Source organism: Ictidomys tridecemlineatus, chromosome 9, assembly GCF_052094955.1.
Source record: "Ictidomys tridecemlineatus isolate mIctTri1 chromosome 9, mIctTri1.hap1, whole genome shotgun sequence".
Classification (NCBI taxonomy): Eukaryota; Metazoa; Chordata; class Mammalia; order Rodentia; family Sciuridae; genus Ictidomys; species Ictidomys tridecemlineatus.
In genome coordinates, this window is record NC_135485.1 from 130,611,349 (window position 1) to 130,637,616 (window position 26,268).

General features: G+C 41.2%; 1 protein-coding gene across 7 annotated transcripts in view; it reads left to right on the forward strand.

Moving 5' to 3' along the window:
• Nucleotides 1-16,210: 16,210 nt before the first annotated feature.
• The window catches only part of Inpp4b (inositol polyphosphate-4-phosphatase type II B), a 750,819-nt gene continuing 740,761 nt past the window's right edge, over nt 16,211-26,268 (forward strand). For all 7 annotated transcript variants that reach the window (XM_021727898.3, XM_040293274.2, XM_021727894.3 and 4 more), the window contains exon 1: nt 16,211-16,352. The gene's annotated coding sequence lies outside the window, so the exon portion shown is untranslated. The remainder of the gene's footprint in view (nt 16,353-26,268) is intronic.

Below are 26,268 nucleotides of genomic sequence, written 5' to 3' on the forward strand. Positions count from 1 at the left end.
AAAAGGAGAGAAATGAATTACAGTAGATTGGGTAGAGAGAGAAGATGGCAGGGGATGGGAGAGGGGATAGTAGAGGATAGGAAAGATAGCAGAATACAACAGTCACTAATATGGCATTATGTAAAAATGTGGTTGTGTAACCGATGTGATTCTGCAATCTGTATTTGGGGTAAAAATGGGAGTTCATAACCCACTTGAATCTAATGTATGAAATATGATATGTCAAGAGCTTTGTAATGTTTTGAACAACCAATAAAAAAGACACTATGAAGTCCCAAGGTTTGACTTGATAAACATTAATATTATTGTTAACAAGTTCATAAGAGATGAAACGGACTACTTTGAGAATTTGAAATAGTAATCTATTTATATCAATATTTCATGGGACCTGATTCAACCTGTTCAAGTAAACTGCATCAGGTGAGATAGACGGGTGCGGGGTAAGGTCATTCTATGGAGAAAGTGCTCTATGCAGACAGCACCAGAGTAGGAAAAGCTCAAGCCTGTATGCAGAAATATCCACAGAGAGTATAACTAGGAGTCCACACATGACGCTGCAGGAAAGCATCTGATGCTGAGGAGCTTTAACACCAAAAATGGGGGCAGGGCAGATTTTAATCTAGTGGGTGGAGGACAACCTAAGGGAAGTCAGTGTGTGAATGTGTGGCAAGACAGGTAGGTTGCCTTCAGGAAACCCTGTCAGGAGGCAGCAGAGTTCCAGTTCCAGTCACAGAAAACCCCTGCCCCCAGGAAGAGGACCGTGGTGGATATTGCACAGTGGTTTGCCCAAAATGGACTCCCACCTTCTTTCTGGTGTGGCTTCCTATACTGCAGAGGCTCATGAGCTAAAATCTACATTTCCCAAATTTTTGGATGTGATTTATGTTTTCTCAATCCCATGCCTTAATGTAAGACTTAAGCCCAGGGTTGGGATGTAACTTAGTGGTAGAGAACTTGCCTAGTGTACTCTAGACCCTGGGTTCCCTCTCCAGAATCGCAAAAAAAGAAAAAAAAAAAGAAAAAAAAAGAAACCCACAGCTGAAAGAGTGAAGAGAAATTTAACAATATGACAAATAAACAAAGCTAGTCAAAAATGGGCAAAGAACTTGAGTAGACATTTATGCAAAGAAAATGTACAAATGGCTCTTATACAAATGGCTGATAAACACAGGAAAAGAAGCTCAACATCACTAATTATTAGGGGAATGCAAATCGAAACTATAATGAGATACCACCTGATATACATTAGGAGGGCTATTATTGCAAAAACAAAATAAGTGTTGATGAGGTAGTGGAGAAATAGATACCTTTGTACACTGTTGGTAGGAATCCACAATAATATAGCATTGTGAAAAACACGAGGTCATTCCTCAAGAAAGTTAAAATTAGAATTCCCATATGATCCAGCTGTTCTGAGTACAGATGCAAAAGAATTGCAAGCAAGGTCTCCAAGAGCTATCTGTACACCTGTGTTCAGAGCAGTATTATCCACAATGACTGAAATGTGTAAGTGATCCAATTGTCTACTGATAGATGAAAGGATAAGCAAAGGGTGTTAAATATAAATAATGGAGTATTAGTCAATCTTAGGAAGGAAAGAATTTCTGACATCTGCTACAACACGAATGAACCTGAAGATCTTTATGCTAAATGAAATCAGTCCATTCATCACAGAGAGACAAAGCTTGTATCATTGTGCCTATGTGAGGTACTTAGAGTCATCAACATCATAAGGGACAGAAAGCAGAATGATAGGAGGGAAGAATGGGGATTCAGGGTTTAATTGCTATAGAATCTCAGTTTTATAAGATGAAAAGTTATGGAGTTGAATGATGAGGACAGCTGTACAACAATGTTTAAAGTGTGCCACGTGAACCGTATGCTTAAAAATGTTAAGATGGTAAATTTTAGGTTATGCATATTTTACCGTAATTGTAGAAGTTAGTGGGAAAAAAAGAGTGGAGAGTAAAATGGCATGAGATACCTGTTTTTACTGGTGCAGATCAAAATGGAAATGCTTTGAACTTGAGAGAGCAAGTTAATCGGGCAGCTTCCTGATTGTGACCGTGGCAATAGCATCCTGGGTGGTCCATACCTATAACAGGACTCGAGATTTTCCCGAGTCTCTTCAGGTTATAAACAATTTTAAAAGTCATTTAATATCCCCACAAAACAAATTCCTTTATGTTGATATAATCTAGAATGTGTTTTGTTCTCTGTGTTTAAGTTCTAATACTGCAGTTGCTAACTCCAGTGGTTCTAAGCAACAGACTCTTGAAGAAATGAGATTCTGAGATTGGTTAATTTGCTCACTTGAACCAAAGACAGCTAATATTCGGTTACTGTGATCCAATAGACACGAGTGTATTCTGATGATGTAGTAACTTAAAATCTCACCTGTGGTTGTTCTGAATAAGAAGCCCATCAAAGGTATGATAAATTGGGATTTAAAACTCTCTGCTTAAGGCATGGCCAGATAATCAGGGAACTTCTATGGTTGCCACAGGACTCTTTTCTGTCTTTGCAGCAGAAGTGACAGGAGCCAACAAGCAGAACCAGTGTGTGATCCTTCAAGTTGCTGAACTGCACGGGAGGGCCTATTCACAGACTTCAGTGTCGAGTGTGAACAATAGGGCAATTCTTGGAAGCAACAGGAACCAGACTATTGGGACCAGGAAAGCTGAAATAGGAACATTTGCCAGAATTCCAAGTCTCTGAATATCTTAAAAGGCCAAATAGCACAGGAGAAGCAAAGTGTTTCCTATTTCATGAAGCTGCTCCTTTTTTGTCTGAAGGCCGACAACCTTACTTGAGGGAATTAACTCGTTAGGTGTATTGGTCAGGGTTCTTCAGAAAAGACAGGACCAGTAGAATGTAGATAGGCAGGCAGGCAGGCAGATAGATAGATAGATAGATAGATAGATAGATAGATAGATAGATAGATAGACAGATGATAGGGATATAGTGGAAGGTGACTTATTGGAGGAATTGGCTCATATAGCAATAGAGGCTTATAAATTCCATAACAGTCTGTCTGCAGGCTGAAGACCCTGGGGTACCAGTACTAAGGCTCAGAGTGTCTGACAACCTCAGAATTTGGGAAGTTGATGTTGTAATTCCTACTCCAAAGCCAAACTGTTCCATGTAGGGGGCCAGCTGTTGCAGGTCCTGAAGACCCAAGGTCATAGAACTTCAGGAAAAAGAGGGTAGGGGGTGGGCAAAGAAACCCTTCCTTTACTGTTTCGTCCTCCCAGTCCCCAGATGATTGAATGACACCTGCCTACATAGAGGGTAGGTCTTCCCCACTCAGCCCACTGACTCACACACCAATCTCCTCTGGTAACACCTTCACACCTACCACCCTAATGCTTCACCAGTTCCTTAGGGTTCCTTAACCCCATTGATTTGACATCTAAAATTAAACATCACCCCAGGAAATGCCAATCCCCCACCTGCCAAACACTCCCGTGTCACCTTCAGATCCATCCCTGGAATCCAGTCCCAGCGTGGTGGCTCGGTGTAAGCACAAATTCAAAGCTGGAGGGAACAGGCTTTCCCAACAAAAAGAATTCTAAGATTTTGCTCATTTGCAATGTCAAAAACCTGGAATACACATGGGACTGGATCCTGACGGTTCTATTCCTTGAAGGGCGAGGCATAATTTTAGTTTGGGTTGAATGGCTTGCATTGAGTGTACTTGCCAGAGATTCTGGGTTCAATATGTTCACTTGAGCAGCTGAAAGTGTTTGAAAGGAATGTGGGTGTAGCACTAGTTGATGCTTGTGATGCCAGTAATTTCTTGGGATAATGTGGAGAAATGGATGTAAAGATAAAAGAAACATTTCAGTGTATTTATCACAGTGAAAACCACTCATCTGTGCCTAGTTATGCCTCCTCAGAGAACCCAGAGGGAACTTCCTTCTTTGAGGCACAACTTTCCATCAAGAAATACCTTGAAAATGCTGGAGTGGCTGTCTTCTGCAGCCAGACCCGATGGTAGGAGCTGCTGTCAAATTAAAAGTGCTCGGATTTCTCTGGGGAGATGAGGTCTGACGTGGCAGAATGCACAGGGACTCAAAGACAGAGGAGGGTAAGGATCATAGGTAGTGGGGTTTGAGTGACAATTCCAGGGATCTTTGGCCGTGACTAACTGACCAACAGGCTCCAAGGACTGAAAGAGAACATATAACTTGTCATCATCCTCCTTGATCTGTATAAGCTGAAGTCAAAACAAAAACAAGACTCTGGGTGACCTTGGGAACTACAGTTACCTTATGGTACCTGTACCTACCCCCAGACCCTCAGCTCATAAAGGAAGGGAAAACTAGACACTCATGAGGAATTTCCTGTGATGTGCCACAAGCGTGCACAATACATCTTCTTTCTACTCTTCCTCTAAAAAGGGCTTGTAGTCATCTCTCAGGGAAGTGAACTTCCCGGATCTTAGGGGCATTACTGATATGAGCTTTAGCTAATGTTCATTCCAGGGGGCCCAGAGTGCTCCTGTGACCCTCTACTCAGAGGAGGCTTACTGGGGTCAGGGAGAGTAAGTACAGGTTTGGTCTGTGTTTGCCCCACAGTGGGTCAGTGTGGACCTATTGGTGAATTTTTCTCAGGTTACTTTTACAGTTTTCTCATGTATTCCTGGAAAAGACCACGGAATGAAGGTTCTGGAAGAGCAGGCCTCTGTGCTAAGAATGTTTCCAAAACAGTGAACCCAAAGCGGCACTATGTACCTGGAGGGGCTTTGGAGATGAACATTGATAGAGAACAGCTGTAAGAGGCAGGGGTAGAAATTCTTATTAAACTCCAAATTTCCCCACCTCCTTATGAAACTCTTACAACTTATTTGGCTCTTTTTTTTTTTTTTTTTCTTTTTTGACCAGTGAGAAGACACGTCTTTGGAACAATTATCAGTAGATTATCACAAACTCAATTAGGGAGTGATTCCAATGGATACTGCTGTTCCATATGTGGTTTATTTCCTGAAGCCAGGGATCACAGACTCTGATGCCTGATGTAGAGTTATCAGGTTGACAAATGCTATTTAAAAATACACCAATAAGAAGAAACCACAGAAGCTTTCCTTTCACCTAACAGGAGCAGCACTGGACCAAGGGGCTAGATCATCTTTCTGGCTCTGCCTGATAATTTAGTTCAGAGATGGGCAACTTTTCACGCAAAGGGCCAAGTTGACATTTTAGGTTTTGCAGGCCATGTATGGTTCTCTGTTGCATATTCTTCTTTTTAAAACAACCTTGTAAAGTAAAACAAAACAAAACAAAACAAAAAAATAAACACCTTAGCCTGCAAGAGTCACAGAAAGAGGCTGCTAGCCAGATTTGGCCTTCAGGCAGTAGTTTGCTGATCCCTGACAGCTCATGGGGACCTTGGATATCTCACGAGTCTGCAGAATATCATGCAGCTCCATTCCTTTAACACTATAATGGTCAGCAAAAGTAGCAGGTACTGCTTGGCATGCAGAACATAACATGTACCCCGGGATGTCTTGATAAGGTGCTTCAGTGTCAAAAGTGGAAGATAAATCCTGTGAAAACTCACTATCCTATCACTGCACAGAGCCAAATTTCAGAAAGTTAATTTAAATTTTGGAGTTTGGAAGCAAGGATAATCTCATAAGGAGAACAAGACACAGGTTCTGGGACAGATGAACAAGTATGTCTTGAAGCTGGCTCTTTTGGTGTTGTGTGGCTATCCTTAAGCCCCCCCCCCCCAACAAGGGCCTATGGAACTGAGAAGCTGCAGTAGAGTGTTGAATGGCTCAGCTGCAGGGAAAGGAAGAACACAGTAGCCGGGAACCAAAGGGCTTGAAAAATTAGGTTCCTGCAATATTGATTTTGAGCCTCTTCACCAGTGAGCCATTTTTGATTGGGATTATTGTCTGACATAGATAGAAGCTGGTAGAATTTCAATTTCAACTTTAATCCTCAACCCTCCCCCCCCCCAAATTCTGCATATAGGTAATACAAAAATAGCTATGTTCCAAGGGAATTCAAAAGAAAAAAAAACATTCAGAGATTGCTGAAATCTATGTACTTGTGCAAGCAGAGAGGACTTTTCTTCTTCATTCATTTTAAGAACCATTTAAATTGGTTTGTGCATAATAAAAATTTAGCCTTTCATCAATAGTTGTATAAATAAATTGTAGCCTCCATGGAATATAGATTGTCAAGAGAGGATCAAGCTGTGGTTTACTATTTCACATAGTATGCTTTGTTTTTCAGAACTAATAAAAGCCACAACTGCGTGCTTTATTATAAAATGCAGAACAAAGACTGAGCAGTATTTCCCTTATTTTAGAAAGACAAAGCCCAACAATGAATAACATACCAGGAGTTTGACCTGAATAGTGAGAGAGTTGACTTCCCCATGCTGTGCTGGCTTAACCCCATCTTTAAGCATCTTTAAGTGTAGTCTGTAGTAGAAGTACTTGAATCTCTTTGTTTGATTCTAGAACCATTGGTAAAAACATATTTCAATGTACTTGTGTTCACTAAATGCTATTTTCTTTTTTTTAGTACCAGGCAGTGCTTAACCACTGAGCCACATGCCCAGCCCTTTTTATTTTTTAGAAACAAGGTCTCACTGAGTTGCTTAGGGCCTCACTAACTTGCTGATGCTGGAATTGAACTCGCCATCCTCCTGCTTCAGCCTCCTGAGTCACTGGAGTTACAGGTGTGCACCACTGTGCATAGCAAATGCTATTTTCTTACGTCTTTGAGGTGTCTTTGTTTCCTAAAGCCTGGTACTCAATTTCACCCACAAGTTGAAATTGACTCCCTGCTCTCAGAAATAATGCCAGACTTGCCTTTTCATTCTCTAGACAAGCATGGATTCCTGATCTCAGGCTCAGCAACCTGGGAGCTAGACTGTTGCTCTCTTTATAGGAGCAATGTTAACTTCCTCAGTCAATCTGATGCTGTCTTTTGCAATTTAGACTAAGGAGAATGGAGATCATTCAGTTAGTGTAGGAGAAGAAAGGGGAACCTGTAAAGAGTAGCACAGACAATGAAATTTTTTTTATGTATTAATAATCAAAGAGAAGGATTCAAAAGAGAGTAAAGCTTGATCATGGATAGCAGAATCCCCCCAGTTTTTCTGCACTTCTCCATTCAAAGCTGTTCAGTAGAAGATGACCAGGACACCAGGAACAGCAATATCAGCCATTTCTCTGACAGATTAAACTGAGAGATACAGAGAGGGAGGGGACCCACCAGCCCTGTCAGATACCACCGATTCCTTGTATTCCACACTTGCTCAGTGCACCTTGTCCTTGTAACTCTCAGTCAAATGTTTGTGACTGCTCCAGCCTCTGAGGATCACACCTTCCTTTAACAAGCAATGAACAGTTGGAGCTGGCATCCCATCTGATTTTAGGAAGTATAGTGGGTTTTTGATCCCAAGAATGCTCATATTCTACCCATTTGTTCTAATCTGGGGAGTCCCTGCAACCCGTCCTCTTCTGGTTCCAGCTCTGTGATGGGCTTCTCTAGATTGTTGTTGCCTGGGATTCCAAGAAGGAACAAAATCATCAAGGTTTGACTAAACTTCTGTGGCTTCTCTTTACACTTCACAGATAGATGGTGAACACAGAAAGGAGGAACAGGGGAGAGGGGTAGGCAAAGAACAGGAAACTTCCCAGGACTTCTTCTGAAGTATCAACCTTCCACAAGGGGTAGTTGGGGTGAGGAGGTTGTACTGGATATTTGTTTCCCTCCCAAATCCATGTGTTCCAACCCTAATCTCCAGTGGGAGGATGTTGGGGCGGGGGTGGACCTTTGGGAGGAGCAGGAAGTCCTCATGGATGGGATTAGTGTCCTTAGAAAAAGAGGCATGTACAGATAATCACTCTGTCTTAGCCACGCAAAGACATGAGAAGACAGCTGTTTATGAAACAGGAGTTGGGCCCTCACGATGCATCTATCTTCCAGTACCTGGATCTTGGACTTCCAGCCTCCAGAGCAAAACATTGTTGTTGTTTAGGACACACAGCAGTCAGCGGTATTCTGCTAGAGCATTCTAAGCCAAGACATGGGCACAGGGGCAGAAAGGGGGGAGGGCGGTGCACAGGGGATGCTACTTGGTCTGCCAGCACAATTAGGGAGTACTTTTCATAGAATTACCTCTGATTATGGGTTCCCTTCCTGGAGTCCACTTCTCCCCCAAATCTTTTGAGGTCTAGAAAAAAGAGCCAAATCCAGTTTCTCTTTCATCTACAACCCCTAACCCCCAGTTCAAAGCCTGACTCCATGATATACAATCCTCTTCAGAGAACTAATAGGACCTGGAATGAAGACAACCCATTATTATGGAGAGCTGTTTGTCTTCTATTTTTGACCTTCCGTTATGGAATTGTATTCTTTTTGTATTGACCATTATAAAATCCCATCAAAGTACAATTTTTTTAAAAAATAAACAACAAACATATTCAGTTGCACAATTCAAGTCAAATTTCTGTGGAGTTTGGATAGAGCGTGTTCTCCAAAGGCTCATGCCTTGAAGCCTTGGTCCACAGCTGGGGAAGCTTTAGGAGGCAGGGCCTGGTGGGAGGAAGTAGCACTGGGGGCTGCCTTTGAAGGGCACATTTTGTTCCCTATCATTCCCTGCGCTTCCTCTCTCTTTCTGCTTCCTGGCTGCCCCCAGATGACTGTGCTCCACCACATGCTTCCTACCACCATGTTCTACCTCACCACAGGCCTAAAAGCAGTGGAGCTGACTGACTGTGGATTGAAACCTCGGAAATCATGAGCCAAAATAAATGTCTTCTTCTCTTGAGTTGATTTCTGTCAGGTGTTTTGTCACAGTGACAGAAAGCTAACAGCCTCCATTTGGAAAATTTGATGAACATTCACCATTTTTAAGTCCATGCCTTCTGCTCCCACTCACCTGGCCTATCCAATCTATCAAGATTAAAAAAAAACAAAACAAAACAAAATTCAACTTAAAAAAAATCATGCAGAGTTTTTGGGTATGAAACCAGAAAAGGCTAACTATCTCAGGCATTTTGTGCTTTTAGAAAGCATAAAATGAATCACTCATTTGCTTTCATTATAACATTCAAGAAACTAAAATTCAGTCCTATAAAATGTTACTTCATTTTAGACTAAATAAAATGGTTGTCTTTTTCACATTGATGAATTTCTTCAACTTTTCCCTTAGGTTTCAAATGGTTCTATTTACTCATAAGTGCTGTATTTCAAAGGAAGAACATTTTTGAGCTATCTATGATTTCTCTGCTTTTACCTTGGAGAATATTGCAGTGCATTTCTGTGTGAGAAGCTTATATTCTGTTTACAAAGGAAAATATCTGTAACTTTATATCTTCCCGTACTGTATTATAGAAACAAACATGCCAGTGAATATAAAAAGTTTCTATAGAATTTAAAAAGTCTTTGAAAGGTTAGTGATTACACACCCACACGCACACACACACACACACACACACACACACACACACACACTCACCTATTGTGCAACACAACCCAATGCTTTAGCAATAATAACCCAGATGAATTTTCTCCTTGTGGTGACCCAGTTCTTTCTCTATATCTGCTCTAACATGGCGATTCTGAGAAAGGAAAGTGTAATGGTCACTAGAGATGGAGAAGGCTATGAGGTAGGAGGCTTCATGAACAGGGCAGGGGAAGAGAAAGCTGGGAGACGGAGGAGAAGAGGAAACAAGAATGAGAAAAGGGCAGGAGAAGGGATGTGATCCAAGAGGATGGGTCCTCTTGAGGTTGATTGGCAGTGGGGATCAGTGGATCACTGAGGTCCATTTTAAGGATCCATTCTGAGCACAGTTTCGAGAGCTCCCACACTCAGAGTGGTGTAGCCTGTTAGAGAATATTGGCAGAGGAAGATGTTTGTTGGAGGTACCATGAGGGGATCCAGAGTTCCTCCTGACCTTGTGAAGAAAGCAGAAGTTCCGAGAAAACCATGAATCACAGGGCATCTCAGGACTGGGTAAACTCCATCTGAGCAGGAGGCCCCAAACAGCTGGTGGTGAGAAGCCAAACTGGATCGACCTTGACTTAAAATCAATGTAGCATGCAGGAGGCCCTGGGTTCAATCCCTAGCATAGCAAAACAGACAGACAAACTACCCTAAGTGCCCAGTTTTCCAATGCCTTCATATCTCTTCCCAAAAAGCCATAAAGCAGGGTTTCTGCTTTCAGGAGGAGCTTTTTAACTCAGTAAAGGAGAAAGATGGGTAAACAAGAGCAATTCAGTAAGCATGCAACCAAGGGACGTGCAGGGTTATGGGGAGCACAGAAGAGGATTGACTGGCAGGCTTCTCAGAGCACACATTGCTCAAATCAGACCTGAGGGGTGAGATTCTCACCTGGTGGTCTTCATTCACTCCTGTGCTAGAATGCCTGGCAATTATGTCCCTTGAAATCTTTCCTGTATTCATTGCCACCTCCTTTATGAAGATTTTTCTGATCCTTTCAAATAGATTTGGTTTCTCTTGCCATCTGATTTTCATAACATTTTGGCTTGCTTTATTGATACATAATATCTCAATTTGCTTGAAATCTGTTCGTAGACTTGCCTTTGTCTTCTCTATTAAATTATATGCTCATCCCTAGGTTCCCACATCCCTGTACCTTGTGTCTACTAGACACTCAGTGAGTGTAATTTTAGAGTAAATCAAGTAGGGCATACATACTGGAAGGCTTAGGGAGACCAATTCTAAATTTGCTAAATGATGAAGGCAAAATTTGTGAATTCTCCTTTTTATTTAAGAACTAAGCACAATCCATGGCCAATAGTAGTTGCTCAATGAATATTTACTAGAATTAAGTTGAAGACATAGGAAAGGGAGGTATACAGATAATCTGGGAGTTGGAGGTTGTTTTACAATCTCCATAACAAACTCTGGAAAATTCTCCTCCCATATGGCATAGACTTTAGCTAAATTCTCTAGGACTATTTTACTTTTCATAGATGTAATGGTGAAATAACCAGTCTAGAGCACATAAATTAGGTTTCATGAGGAAATTTATTTTGCTCTATGTCCATCGTTTTTGGCCTCAGCAAGAGGATATGGGTAGAAAGAAAGAGCAAGATGAGTGCCAGGTCATGTCCTTATGGTACCTCAGAGAATTCTCATAGCCCCTCTAGAAGGTAGGTACTAATACTCCCATTTTATAAAAGAAAACAGGCTCAGAAATTTAGAAGTACTTGTCAAAAGTCACATGGGCAGTGAATAGGAACCACACAAGTTGTCTGATTATGAAGCATAATTACTTCTCTGATGAACAAATGAAGTCCTGATGGAGAGGAATCTTCAAGGTCTGGATTTAATTAAGAGATAAGGTCTGCACAACTGTTCTGACTTGCTCTGGTGATCAAACTGGGATATTCCAGCAGAAATCAGGTTACCTGAAGATGGAGGAGATGGATGATTCCAGGAAGAGACATCAAGGTGATAATTTGACAAGATGATTAGATGTAAAGAAATTGCTAAAAATAAGGAAAGAAGGATCTGTTTATATGTTTAAGTGCGCAGTAAGAGATATGAATTAACAAAATGTAATGAAATGTTCAGAAATAGTCTATTTACTTCTAGAAAGAACCAGTTGTTCCAAACAATCTCCCTGATTATTGCAAACATTTCCTGAAATGTGTCCTCAATTTTATGCCACTTGTGACATAATTAGGTAATTAAAAAAGTGCTTAGTTGAAAATGGGACATCTGTTATGGGCCCAATTGTGTCCCCCCCTAAAAGTTCAAACATTTTACATATGACTTTAGAAATATGTAGTGTGAGAGCAGAATGTTGATATTCAATAAATGTAAAAATCATCACACTCATATGCTTCATTAAAAAAAAAATCCTCTAATTTGCTGTGAAAAAAAATAAAGCTACAGTAAACTGAAAAATTTAATTCCTTCATGGTTATTGAATCCCATGTCAAGAGGTTACAAAAACATACTGCTACTTTGTGGTAGTCAGCTATTTGTCACAGTGAATAAAATACCTGACAAAATCAACTGAGAGGAGGACAAGTTGGTTCTGTGCTTATGGCTTCAGAGGTTCAGTCCAGGGTGGACTAGCTCCATTGCTCTGGGCTGGAGAGGAGTCAGATCATCATGGTGGAAGGGTATGCCAGAGAAAATTTGCTCTACTTGGCAGCCAGGAAGCAGAGAGAGCACAACTGAAGCCACAGGGGTGAAATGTAACGCCCAAGGCGTGCCCCCAGTGACCCACTTCCTCCAGTCACACTCCACCCTGCAATCATCACCCAGTACCATGGTCCTTTCAAATCATTAATCCATCAAATTGGTTAATTTGCAGAGGAGGTTACAGACTTTCCTCATCCAACCGTTTCACTTCTGTACGTTCCTGCTTCGTTGGACTTTCCTCATCCAACCGTTTCACTTCTGTACGTTCCTGAGAGCTTTGGGAGACACCTCATATCCCAACCATGGCATACTTCTGGGACAAGTGACCTTAGAGTGCCACCAGCAGGAAGGGGCATTCTGTCCCGCTCAGTACTCCGACATGCATGTCATTCCCATACCAGAGACACGGACTCCTCCTTAAGCTTTCTTTTTTCCTATTTCTTTCTGCCTTTGGTGCCACTGTTCATGAAACAACAGGAGTGGGAGATAACAGAAGAACCACCCCCATTCCTCTTTTCATTTGGGGCATTTTCATCCTTTCCTCCTACTTTGGCCCACCACTACCACCCACCTGGTTGCTATAGTCACTGCTATGAGAATGTAACTTGACTGCCATCTCTGGCTTGGTGGTCTGGTCTTGGGGTTGGTAGGTGTGTCGATCATGGTACTTCTGTGAGAATTTGGAGCTGGCCTGTGAGTTATGAAGTTCAAGGGTTGTTAGTAACCATGCCACTTAATGAATATCAGAAAAACAGAGAAAGTTATGAGTCTATGTGGGTAAAGAGAAGGAAGGAGGGAGAAAAGGCAGGAAAAGAGCAGATAGAGCAATGGGGGGAAGTCCCAGCTGCATGTCTCTGTTTCTGGTTGTCAACGTCTGGCTTCATTCCTGCTCTTGGGGTCCATGAGACAGTCAAGCACCTATATAATAATTTAATCCTTTTATATAAGTTAGTCGATTTTTAAAAAATTTCTCATAACATCCCCCTTAACTTCCATACACACACACACAGATTATCTAAATAACAAATAAGAAAGTTCAACTCTTGCTTTTAATTTTTTGAAAGCTGGGATGAAGCTGGTCACAGTGAGGCACACTGGTAATCCCAGGAACTTGGGAGGCTGAGGCAGGAGGATCTTGAGTTCAAAGGCAGATTCAGCAGAAGCAAGGTGCTGAGCAACTTGGTGAGACCCTGTCTCTAAATAAAATAGAAAATAGGGCTGGGGATGTGGCTCAGTGGTGGAGTGCCCCTGAATTCAATCCCTGGTACTAACAAACAAACAAACAAACAAACAAACAAAAACCCCAAACTGGGATGAAAACAAGAACTTGCTTTACAACATATTGTTAATATAAATGAACAACTGTAGTTAAGAAAATACCTGATGTCACACATGGTGTTATGTATTAGGAGATTTTGAAGAGTAGAGGATTATAAAGATACAGATACCCACTGTGTCACATCAATCTCACCAAAATAAAAAACCTCCAGGAACAGTGAGTATACAGAAAGAGTGTGAGCTAACTCATTGCAAAGGAGGTGTGACATGAGTCCTGCAGATGTTAGATTGATTTTATTGCTTCAGACAGCAAAGTAACTACTGGGAATCACCTTCGACTTCTGACCATACAGAGATATTTCAAAAGGAAATGAAAAATATTTTGTCCTGCACTGGCAAATGGAGTTACGTTCTGGGGACACAAGTGGCCAAAAGTTCAAGGTTGGTAAAAGTAAAGCCTGAATGAGTTTAATCAACCACAGAAGCATCTGAATCCTCCAGGATGATTCAAGGAACATGCCACTAAATAACTAAAAAAGGTAAATATCAGGCTGATGGATGGAGTTTAAAAAATGCCATGTGGCATATACATCTGATAAAGTCCTGGTTTCTTTTATTCTCTCACTCTCTCTTTCCCCCCACCCCACCTTTAAAGTTCCTATATGACCATCACAGGTATGTCACATAGTCCTCAATGTCCCTGTAAAAAGTCCTGGTCAGCATGATCTCTACCTGGATTTTTGTTATAATGGGGCTTTCTGGGTGTGTCCCTTTAAGTGTTCCTTTCCATCAGTACCTGTACCTATTTTACCTCTGTTCTGGGGAGGAATGCTTTTGTACCTATGGCACTAGTGAAGCAGACTTCACAAACACAATCTCCATTTAAAGTTAGAGGACTTACATATTAATGACATTTTCAAGTTAGTGGTAAAGCTTTGGCATCCTAATGTTCTGATATTCTTTCAATTCTTCTGTCTTTTAAGAGTGGTCTAAGGCTGTTACACAGCGGGAAAGTTGTACCATCTTTTCAGCAGACCTCTATGAACAGGACTTAGCCAATGCCGGAGGTGGGTGTGTTCAGTCCTATCCCATGCAGGAAAACTCTAGCTGCATAACCAGACCTCCAGTTTTCCAAGATCTGTCTGACAGTTTATCCCTCACCTCTCACTTGTCTCCATTCATCGATGGTGCCAGAGCAGAGCACAGCAGAGCAGAAGTAGTTAAAAGGAAAGGTAAGGGCTGCAGGGACCCAAGGAGAAGGGGCTGAAACAGTTTCTGACCTATCCTGTTTATTAATCCATTCTATAACTATTTCTGGAAACTACAGCATGTTGGGTGTTGTCCCAAGCCCTGGAAGCAAATCGGTGGCAACAAAACAAACCACCCCAAAACCAAAAACCCAAACAACCAAAGTTCCTGCCCTGATTGACAAAGCTTGTAACCTAGTGGCAGTCAAATGCTCTTGGAGTGAATGAATGCCTAGATTCAGGCAGTGACAGCAGGGGTGACAGCTGGGGGTAGATACAGCTTCCCACGCTGTGAAACTGTTAAGCACTGACTTAACCCAAATTGATTTCACCATCCTGACTTAGGGATTCCAGGCCCTTCGAATGGCGAATGTCACACTTGTGTACAGCACTGAAACTCCATTTTGTTTAAAATGTGAATTTAAAGAGCTCAGAAGAGAAAAACTGAGGGTGTCTTTATAGGCGCTCTAGGCACCTTTACCTTTGAGCAGCTCAGTCAGAGACTTTCCAAGAGAACCGCCAGGTGGCACCTGTAAGGCGCAGATGGGGAAATCATTTGCCCCACACCCCACAGCCTGGAACCAGCAGGCTGCGTGCTTTCCCCTGTGGGCTTGTTGGCGAGGAAGTGGGGGAGTTTTAGTCTCCTTCCAGACTGCGTGATTACACACCCCATCTTCCTAACACCCCAAACACGCCGAGGGACGACTTGTCCCCACGCACTCAGGCTGTCTAAGTCGTATCACAAGCTTGTTGGGAGCAAATCGGCCTTAGCCACCCTCTGCAACGTGGGGGTCTCGCCGAGGGTGACTTTGGGTTGCTTTGGACTGGAAACCGAGTCGGTGCCCAGGTCTCCCACGCCAGACCCCCAACTGGGGCAAGGGGGCCGAGAGGCAGGAGAGAAGCGTCCCAGGGCGGCTGCAGGCAGAAGTCCCCCAAACGTGGGACACTGCTTCACCTTCACCTCACGGCCGTCAGCTCCGGGGCGCCTTCTCCTGCTGATCTTTTTCTCTGTGTTTTCTCCTGCCCCGGACTCAGCGTGGCGTCTCCTCATCACCACAGCAGTGATCCCACACCCTAGGCTGGGTGGTTGTCCCCGCGCGCAGAGGGGCTGGGTGCGGGGTGTCAGCACACGCAACCAGGCTGTTTTGGTCATTTCGAGGTGCGAGGCCAGGCCACCAACTCCGCTCCATCTGTAGCTGGAGGCAAGCTGCGCCAGTTGCGAGATCCTAGCTGCTGCCACCGCCTCTATTCTGTCGCTAGTGACATTGGGAGGAGACCGCTTGGGGAGAGAGCAGAGAAGAAGGAAAAGGGGCAAGGAAGGTGGGGGAGGGGGGAAAGTAGCAATTGTGCCGGGGGGCGTGTGAGCAGCCCGAGAGGCAGCCGCGCTGGTAACAACTTCTCTGGGGCGCGCGCGGCGGGCAGGGGAGCGAGCGCGGAGCGCGGCCCGAGCCCGAGCCCCGGGCAGCGGCGGGAGTCTCGGCAGCCACGGCCCGCGCCTTGCGCCGCGACGTCTGCTTGTTTCCTCCGGGTTCTCGGCCCCGGGTGCTGAGCTCGGGTCTATAAATAGCAGGTTACAGCTCCTTCTCGGCGCGCACTCGCTCGCATGCGAACGCTGGAAAGTCAGGCTAAAAGTGTCTGCTGCTGCTGCTGCCGCCCCCCGCTCAGCCTCCGGGAGAGGTAATTACCCGCCTCGGATCCCAGGGCTCGGTGGGGGATTTCGCAGGGTGGGGTGGGCGAGGGTGGGCGATCAGGGAGGCGTTGGAGCGTGTCTGAGAGCGCGGGGGCGCGTCCTGCCTTGGGGAGCCTGTGTGTTTTGCATCAAGTTTCTCAACCCTGCAGCCCAGATCGCCCCTCTAGCCCTGTCGCTTAGTGGGTAGGGGAGGGCGTGCTGCCTGTCTTTGGCTGTTGGGGTACCCTTGTCTCCCGCTTACTGTCTTGTCGAGCGCCCCGGAGCGCGCGCTTCTTCCTACTCACATTCACCGGCTCCCACTCTCCCGGCCCCCGGGGTAACTCTGAGCTCTGGCCTCGCTGACCTTCCAAGGCTGCGCCCACCTGCGCGGTCCTTGAGAGAAGCCCTTGTGGCCCAGGGACTTGCCCCTAATCCCAATCACAGGCTGCCGCCCCTCTGCCCCCCAGCCTCAGAACAAGGAGTCCTTAAAGCATTTAAGGGGTGGAGGATGCTGGGGTCCCGGTTGCCTCATTTCCTGATGGTTCCTAAAAAGCCCCTCTCTGTGACCACCTCTAGTCCCACCCCCAGCAACTCCTGGGAGCGTGTCGCCTTTGGGCGACTACCCACGCATCTCTTTATCCTACTCCTGAGAGGTCTGACTAAGAGGTTAGCAAGGTGGGACTTGGCTGAAGGGGTGAGGAGTCATTGTTTGGAGCATGGCGCTGTAGGCTCCTAAACCTCTTCGCGCCCCTCTGGCAGGGACCAGAGCTGGAGCAAGTCAGGAGCCTGGTTCTTCAGTGACTTACAGGTTTGTAGCTGACATTAAGATGAAGATGTAGAGCTACACAAATCTGCGTTTGCCCCTCCCCGCACCTCTGAATTCTCCTCCCTTCGGAGTGGTGGTTTCTGTCCCTGAGGACCCAAGGAAGAGGGACCCAGCAGCTTCTTATTGGGGACAAGAGGGTTTATCAGATGAAGATGTGCATATTAGGTTTATCAGATGAAGATGTGCATATTAGGTTGTTGCTGCTGCACAAAACTTACTGGAAAAACCCAGTGGAGAAGGAGCCAGCAGTTTGTGTTTGGAAACGAGAGGCTTCTTAAGGGTGAGGTTGCACATATTGATTAGGTTGTTTCTGCTTCACAAAACTTACTGGGAAAACCTGGCAAGGTTTTCTGTTACTCTTGTTTCAGTGATGCAGATTGGCTCTTTTTGTTGTTTTTTTTCCTTCTCCTGAACCAGGTTTCTCCTCTCTCTCTTAAATGTTGTTTGAGGTCATTACTTTTGCTGAGGCCAGGTGTTGCATTTTGCCTACCTCCCACCTCTCAGTATTGTTTATAAAGCTGTGGTTCTATAAGTAAAAGCCTAGAAGAGGGTATACATTATTGCCCCTGTCTCAAGATGAGCAAAAGGAAGCCTTTTTATTACAGTGCTCCTACATTTCAAAGACTTTGCTTGTAACAGGAATTTTCTTAATGAGTTCTGGATCAGAAATGGTAGTAACCTGACTCAGTGCTAAGGGAACGCATAAGGCACTGGGAATCAACAGAGCAGTTGGCTGACAGTGTTGTAAGAAGTTGAGTAAGGAGAGGACTGAGCAAGTGGGCATTTTCAGCTCCCTTGGTAGACAAGGTAATGTTTAGCTCATGTTCCTTTGCGATGTACTTCAGTAAAGCATTGATATTAAACTAGTTAGTGATCAATGGCTGTGTGATTAGTACACAGGCATTAAAAGTTGAACCTGTTGGATATGTAGTAATTTTAAATGCTTCTGCAATGGGATGCCTTTTTTTTTTTTTTTTGACTATTTCTTTCCAAAGTGATTTGGAAGATTGTCCTTGAAAGGTTATGAAATGTGCATGGGAAGAGATGCTAGATGATTAGTGTTATTGGGAAACATACTTGCTTATTGAAATTCTGCTCTGACGTTGGAGGAATATTCTCTTTGATAAGGCAAATCAATATTTATTTGGGATACACTAATGACCGGTTAGGATGTGTATAATTATAACAGCACTTTGTTTCAGACTCTGGTATAGTATCAGAACAGCCAGATAGATCAAGTTTAGTTTTGTCCCTCCATATGTTTGAAGAATCATGCAAAGTTATAGACAGACAATACTCTTAAAATGTTGGGCTTGAGCATCACTTTAGGGATGAGAATTGACTGACTGACTTCATTTCCTATAAGATTTTTGTCAAAATTCTAAATGACCTTCATAGACTCATCAGTTAAATTTGATTATAAAATAATGCAGTTATATTTTAATTTTGTGAAATGGAAAAACCATTAAACTCAGGGAAAGCCAGATATTTTGTTCAAAATTGTGCCGATTGGAAGTTGTTCATTTCTTTTCTGAGACCTTGGAGTATCTTCTAGTTTAAATAAGGTAAATCCCCACATGGGTAACAGAGTTAACTTGCACTACCTTCAGGCTAAATCCAAGAAGGCAAGTCTCTGAGAGACAGAGCAACAACTGGAAACTGATCCTATATCTCTTAGCAACCAAATAGATGTCAGTTTTCAGGTAAGCACTGACATCTGAAAATACAAAGCTAGAAAACTGATGGAATCATAATTAGTGAGATGCTTACTGAATATTTATTACTTTCCTTTTTTCACTGTGAGCAGTTCCCAGTAGTACTAATATTAGGTATACAAATACACATTCTGTAATCCTTAGGGAATAAATTATCTTTCACATGGAGCTTTTAATAAATAGAAATGCCCTGTTTTAAATAATCTCAGGTTAAATGTTCGGTGGAAAGCTGCATCAGTCTCTTCTGTATGCTGTATCTTACTTTCTCCATGTGACCTAGCTCTCTTTCTAAAGCCCCAAGGAATCTGCTCCAAAGGCCATGTTGTTACTGCTTTTTTTTTTGAATGTTGGATTAGAAATCCCTGATCAGAGAGTTTCTTGGGATATGCTCATAATCATGTATACTTTAATACTCAGGCTTAAGAAATGATGCTATTAGGCAAATAATCTCATCTTAAACATTTATTTATAGATAAATCCAAATGGTGATGCTGTGATTTAATTTCCAGTGAAAATGCTATAGTCTGTGATTCCAAAACTTTAGATGCCGTGTGTGTGTGTGTGTGTGTGTGTGTGTGTGTGTGTGTGTGTAGAAATGGCATTAAGATAGGTGGGGAAAAATTAGGGGAACTTTTAGAGCCTCAAGCACAATTGTCATTTGAATCAAGTCATGTTACTCCAATCTTTTTATGCTTTGCAGTCCTACATAAATTAATAAATGCATTTTAAAAAGTGCTTATGAAGGGATTGGGGTGTGGCTCATTGCTTGCTCAGCTTGCTTGAGGCCCTGAGTTCGATCACCAGTACCAATAAATAATGTTCATAAAGTTTTAGGTATCATAACCATAGTGTATATACATTTGCAACTGAAGCAGGACTCTCCTTATAGATGGCACAGTTGTATCAACTATCTTCAATTCTGAAATATTCTTGGAGATATGATATACATAAGGCCAATGGAATATGAAAGAGCTATAATTTTAGTATTTTTTTTTTGTCAATTAACTTCAAAATTTTACTGAACATTTGTTATCATGATAGATGTCACCACAACACAAGACAGTATGTGTTTTCCAAACTGAGTTTCTTCAGTTGCAATATCTTGAGTTGCAATAGTTTGAGCATTTAGTCAACCATTCCAAGAAGGTTTGCCCATTGTGTGTTGGGACCTTAAAATAGCCTCCTGCAGATCTAAGTGAAACAGTAAGGTGGGAAAGCTGATTAAATCCTGAGAAGTTTTCTAAATCATGTGGCTTTGATTGGAACTTCCTTTGGGAATTAATTAATGATTTTTCACAGGGGATAGAAATATTTCCATTCAAGGGAGTTCTATCTGTTCAACAATAGCCATCTATCTATTTTACCTGTTCTTCTGCTTATGCAAACAAAGCAATACAACAGGCCTACTAGTGAAGTTACCCAATGCTTTTCTCTGATGTTTTCCAAGGATAGAAGAGTCTGTGTGATATTCAAGCAGCCTTAATTGGCATGCTGATCCTGAATGATTGGAGTGACAACAGCAGTGAAAAGCACCTCCCAAATTAAAAATAAAAGTATGATTTTTATTTTTTTCATGTGTCAGCTATGTATGGTGTGTTATTTATTTATAAATTTTAAATACTGTTAAAACAGAACCTAAGATTTTTATGTTTCTCAAAAAGGAGAGAGTTTTTAAAAAGTAACTATGATTTAAAGTAACTTAGTATTTTTTCACTTTGAAAAACATAACAGAAGTGAGTCTTCCACCCTTCACTTTAGTTCTTGGGTATAATGCATGAAGTAGATCAGACTCAAGACGACCATTTTAGAATATAGTGAGTCAAATAAAATGTGCCCCCTGACCATCACCAAGTCATCCACCACAAACTTTTCTTAATACTTTGAAAATGGTTTTCATTTCATTTTCATGGGCCTTTGCTTTTCTTAGACAATGATCAGAGATGAGCTCAACCAAAACAAAAATTATTCAATGTGGGGAAAATAAAATAGAACCAAGAACCAGTGGCATTTTGAATTGAAGTTATAACCTGTATGGAGCAGAGATTTTAGCTGTGTTCAAGAGACCTTTACACTATCTTTAGTGGTTTTTTAATATCCTATGATGCCTGTTTGAACATCTTCGTGTGCCACAGTAGTGAGATAACCACTATTCCATTCAGATCAGCACAAACTGAACTCATAATACTTTGCATGGTTGATGAACAGTATAAAAAATTACCTTTAAATTGTTTGTCTTTATTATTAACAAAATCTGGGACTTGTATCCAATCAGATCTAATCAGATCTTTATGAGACAGATGAGATTTTTGTATTATGTGTAATTTCATGTACTCCCTATAGTCTTCTCTTGAAATTCTTGTGAATAAATATGTCTCAAACCTGTTTTGATGAAATTTTTCCTTTAAAATACAGCATTCCCACGTTCCTGAAACTGTTCATTGTGCAGCTGAGGCAAAAGAGACACTGAACACTAGGTGGCAGTGTGCAATGCTTAGAAGCCTTGCTTCTTTTAATCTCAGCATATTCATTTTAAGACTTTTAAACAATTTATATCATGAGTGAGTTAATGAAATTAAAGACAACAGGCAAATAAATCCTTAGTAGTATATTTAGAAGATCTATTATTTGTAATACTTTAAAGATTTGATTGTAATATTTAACACACTCTGTTTTTATGAGGGGCCTGCTTATGTGAAGAACTGTCGGAAATTAATGGAATTAAATGTGTGCCAGAATTCTGTTTATGACTGGATAAGAGAGAAAGAAAATTAAATGAACATGATAGGAAAAAAAACATATGGTCATTCAAAAATAGTGTATTAACCATTAATGATTTACATTTTAATCCTAATCTTCTCACAGCACCAGCTGAGAAAGTTCTTTTTTTTTTTCCTCCCTAGGAGTTAAAGGCTATAAATATTTTTTATCTATCTCATTGTCCTTGGGACAATTAAAAAGTCCAGATTATTTCATTGATGCTTCAGCAAACCCCTGAATGTCCTCTGTAATAGCGATGGCCCATATTGGATCAACCATGTAGCTCTGTGGTTTATGGATTATTATGACCACTTCTTCGTGGTTCATCTGAATGTAGACATTCCTCTCTTTGGCTGGATGATTAAATTATGAGTCTTTGCAGAGTTGACCAATCTGTTCCCTCTTCTGTACACTAGTCACTATCCAGCCATCTGATAGGAACATCTAAAAGAATTGGCACTTCAGCCTTGCCCTCTCAGTGTGGCTGCTGCAGGAATGGAGACCAAGAGAGACACTAGTCAAACTAACTTGGCAAAACTAAGAAGTGCACTACTAAAAAAAAACTCAAAGAAACAAAACAAAACAAAACAAAAAATTCCCAAACTGATGTGTCAAAGCTAATAAGAAGAATAAAAAATTGGAGTTTATGAAGCAAATCATAAAGTTCCATTGAAGGAAGCATATTTGTGAAACAGTCACAAATACAGGTATCTTATATTTGGGCAATTATAGATAATAGATAATATATAACTAATAATATATAATATTATATATTATTATACAACAATAATATGTAAAATAATGACCACAGTAAAAACACTAGATATTTCACTTCAAAGTCAGAAATATTGGCATTAGATATATTAAATACTTGAATTTCTGAAAAACATGAAAGACTTTATAACATTAAGAAATAGATTTCAGTTTTGTTCTGTCATATTTCTTCAATCACTAGAAGTGTGCAGCAGTGTTCTTTGAATTTATCAGATAGGTAGTATATCCTTGATAAGCTAATTAATGAATTAGGCATCTGGTTGCATATCTTGTTGCCAAGGTCCTCTTATGTAAAATTTCACATTGTGGACATGGCATATACCTAGAATAGATGAACTTAGTGATACTCCAGTCAAAGCTAAGATTCTACCAGCCATCTTTAAAGAGCAGCATGTACTAATTTATAATTTTACCGTGGTGTAAATTTAAATCACTACCAGAGACTGGCCTTTCAGGGAAGGAGCCCAGTGGGTGGCCGGCAGCCACACTCCTGGGTAACACTGTGTTCTGGCTGACTCATGACATCACTCTCTGGAGTTATCATTGGTGAGAATGTTGGAAATTTGGAAAGCTGAGAAATTATTTGGTTCTCTCCTTTGAGAATATCAGGGATCTGTTGAAATATAATTTCTAGATGCTGTAGAATTGATGTTTTGGATGAGTAGAATTCTTTTAAATTTCAAAATTGATAATAACCACTAGGTATATATCTCACTGAATTATAGTTGTATATGTAAGAACAACTATAATTCCATTGTAGAGAAAACAAATAGTTTTTTATCCAAAAGATTCATGCCATGTCATGCTTTTTATATGTATAAATTATATAGATTCCAAAACACCTGTATAATTTTCTTCATATTTGACACAATTTGCATGATTTTTTAAAAAAAAATTACTGTGTTTTCTTTCTTGGGCTATGTTTCAAAGACTGCCTTCCAATTGATTTATTCATATCCCCTTTCATATTTTGGGTGGGAGTAAAAAGTGATACATGGAATAGTGTAATGAGAAATAATTGAGCTATTGACTTTTTAATCGACTTCTGAATAACTTTAATTGACTTCTGAATAACTTTCCTGAATAACCTAGATTTCAGAGATTCTTTGCATTTTGTTGTTTTACTGATTTTTAAGGAGTGATCTGTGCAAGTCGTGTGCTGCACAGAGGTATGAACTCCTTGAAAGCTTCTTGTCTTTATTGCTAAACTGCTTTCCGGAAGGCTTGCACCCACTTTCCCTGTCCCTGGAAATACACACGTCGCACTGCCACCCTCCTCAACATGTAGGGATGTTATTTTTTTAAAGTTTGTTAATTCAGGAGTGGAGGATGATTGTGATAACAACAAAAGCAAAAGTCACCTGTGCTACTGAGCTCCTGCTGAGGCCACCTGTCAAGGCCACATGTCGTGCAAACCCGTGTCTACAATCATGTTTTTTGACTCTTTGCAATGACTCTAAAGAGAGGACAGGGTTAGCACTCCAATTTTAAAGGTTAGAGAACTTATTTTTTGAGAGGTTAAGTGGCTGGCCAAGACCATACAACTATTAGGCAGTAGGATTGGCTCTTGGACCAAGATGGGTTTTACTTTAAAATCTGGGCTTTAAAGTACCACATCCTTCTACTGTTGTGGTTTGCATGTGAGGTGTCCCCAAGAGCTCACGTGTGAGACCGGAGGAGAGGATTCAGAGGGGAAAATGACCAGGTTGTGAGAGCCTTAACCCAGTGGGTGAATCAATCCCCTGATGGGATTAACTGGGTAGTGACTAGAGGAGGTGGGGCACTGGGGGTATGGCTTTGGGGTATATATTTGTATTTGGCAAGTGGAGACCTCTCTCTGCTTCCAGATCATCATGTGAGCGACTTTCCTCTGCCACACTCTTCCGCCATGATGTTCAGCCTCACCTTGAGCCTGGAGGAAGGGAGTCAGCTGTCCGTGGACTAAGACCTCTGAAACCTTGAGCCCTCAAATAAACTCTTCCTCCTCTGCAATTGTTCTGCTCAGGTCCTTTAGTCACAGCAGTGAAAAAGCTGACTAAAACATCTACAGTTCTTTGCTTGAGAGTGAAGATTTTGAAATGCTTATTCAGGGGCATTTCATATTTAATGGTGATAATATCTCTAGCCTATTTGTGTATTAAAACCTTGGTTGTCCTTTCATCAGTTTTCAAGTGTCTTTTGTGTATTCAGGATAGGGACCCCGGTCATTTGCATTACCTAATATTTTTGGCATACAAATTAAAAATATGTATGTGGTTAAGTTGAATGTTGTATTTCTTCCACTGGGATTTTTTTTTTTTGTGTGTGTGTGTGTAGATAATACTTTCTCTCTCACAACAAGTTAAAATATATCTAAATTGCATCCACCTTAAAAGATCTACATCTAATTCTTTAATGTGTTTTCCTCTCCAGTCTATCCAGCATTTCCTGGTGGATAAGATACGGATTAAAATGACATTCCTCCTAAAAATAATTGAGCATTTTTCAAAAGTAGTTTTCAGATAGCCTATCCATTTCCCACTGAGTTGTGGGAGATAGCTCCTTCCACATCACATCATACCTTATTCTAGGTGTTCACACCTGCAAACACACCTACTCTTGTATTAAGTGCGTTTCTGGTTCTGGTATATTTATTTCATTCCAGTCTTCTGTCAGTTGTTTTATTAATATCACACAGGCTTAAGCGTCATTGCCGTTTCCTTGACATCTGGTAGATTTATATCCTGTTCTTGTTCATTTTCTCTGTATGTATGTATTTGTGCATGGATATGTGTGTGCGCTTGCACGTGGGTTTTGAAGACATTTTCGGTGATGTTTGTTCCACACTCATTTTAGAGTAATTTTGTAAATCAACTCCCAAGTGATTTTAGATTTTAATTGAAACCTCACCAATTGAATAAATGGAATTGAGGAGAACTGGCAACTTTAAAAGTTTGTCTTTTTGTCCAGGAGCCTGGTCTAGGAAAGGTTTGGTTTTGGAGAGATTTCATGTTGTATAAAAGTACTAATGCTAGACATCAGTCATTTTCCCCCAACGATTACCTTTGATTCTCCCTTCAAACCAATGAAGGAATTATGTGCACAGCATATGCTCCATGGTCTACCGTGGCGTCTGAGGTTCTTTGGGAAAGACACATAGAGCCTGAACACTTCTCTTTCCCATTACTAGTTTACGACCTTGCTCTCAGCATTTGTTTTAAACTATTTTACTTTAACCTAAGAAGTTAATTCAATATAAATATTTAAACCATCAGTATGAATAATAGTTTAATTTCCTAAACACATTACTAATGAGGTGTCATAACATTGTCCAAAAATATGTATTACCTTTGATATCAACAAAATAAAATGCAGCAAGCATTGGTTGGTGTGAGGTTTTGTTTCTTTTTGCAAATCTAACAAAATCACCTCTAAGATGATCGATTTTGGCCTGTTGCCATAGAGTGGCTAGGTTGGGCATCTAGCCTGAAGCTCTTGCTTATTTATGTGTGTCTGTACTCCAGAGATTTTTTTTAAAGATGAAAATAGTCCAAAATGTTTTCATGTATGTGAGTTGTTTACGTCTTTCTTTAATGCTACATAACCATCTATTCCTGCTCTCTTCTTTTGACCTTGATGTATGAAACAGTTTGTTTATTAGAATCACAGGAGAGAAAGGTTTGCCTTTATTTACACAAGTCTGCCTGATTTTTTTTTATAGCAGCTTTATTCATAATTTCCAAAAGCTAGAAGCAACCAAAATGTCATCCTTCAATAGATGAAAGGATAAACAAACTGTAGTACACCCATACAATGGAGTATTATTCAGAAGTGAAAGAAATGAGCTATCAGACTATGATAGAACATGAAGGA